Source organism: Otolemur garnettii, unplaced genomic scaffold, assembly GCF_000181295.1.
Source record: "Otolemur garnettii isolate 467f Iridium unplaced genomic scaffold, OtoGar3 scaffold00003, whole genome shotgun sequence".
Taxonomy (NCBI): domain Eukaryota; kingdom Metazoa; phylum Chordata; class Mammalia; order Primates; family Galagidae; genus Otolemur; species Otolemur garnettii.
Window position 1 is genome coordinate 31,362,466 of NW_003852398.1, and position 983 is coordinate 31,363,448.

Consider the following 983-nt stretch of genomic DNA (forward strand, 5'->3'; position numbering starts at 1 on the left):
AAAATGAAGCAGATGCATCACATATTCTAAAGTAATGTCGGTGAGATTCTTTCAGCATCTAAAACAGAAAGTCCTTTCTGATCAGTAACCATATTGTATGTGCTAATGTAACTAGAATCCATGAGTAAAAAGTCAACAGTTGTCAGATCTTATCAATTTATACTACATAAAAATCAGAAAAGTACAAACTTTTTATCTAGCAATAGCGCACAAGTAAATACAAACATCCCACGTTCTCCCCCAACATAAAGGTCATTCTCATTTTTAAAATAAATAAGAACAAAGTATCAAATGTCTCTTGAGGAGCTGAGGCTGGTAAAACCCATATGCAGTTTGTTCCATTATAAGCATTCTTCATCTGATATTGAGATGAAGGTCAGGAGGTTAATTGAAACATAGGATATGCTAATGTGAACATCAATGAAGTCTGACGATTTTATTACTTTATTAACTCTTGATCTTTTGTATTTTGGAAAAATATAATTCACTATACTTTCCATGTCAGTTCTTAAGAGATTTGAAACTCACCTTGAATTCTCTAAAAAACATATTAAAAGAAAAACATACCATTCTTATTTCTCTTTGATTCTATACTTGATCTTAGCCAAAAGGCCAAGAAGCAATGTTTTATTTCTCTGTGAAGAGTAGTGATTATAATTTAAGGTACATAACAATTATGAAAAGGTGATGCTAAAATGCAGATTCCTAAGTGTCCATTCCAAGAAATTTTGATTCAGAAGGTTACAGGTGAGGCTCAGTATCAGAACATAAAGAATAAGGTATGGTCCATTTAAAATGCCGCCCTGTACTAGTGTCCTGAATTTTAGCCTGACTCATTACAACCTGACAAAGACATTCCCTGCCTTATTGCCATAGTGTCACTATCCTTCCCTCATCACTTCAACATCAGCTATGCTGACTGTCCCTCAGTTTCTACAAAACTACACATTCTTTTTGCTTTTAAGCCAATTACGTACGTTATT

General features: G+C 33.5%; 1 pseudogene; it reads right to left on the reverse strand.

The window, feature by feature from the left end:
- Nucleotides 1–511: 511 nt before the first annotated feature.
- LOC111727272 lies at nt 512–624 on the reverse strand (annotated as a pseudogene).
- Between the last annotated feature and the right edge of the window lie 359 nt (nt 625–983).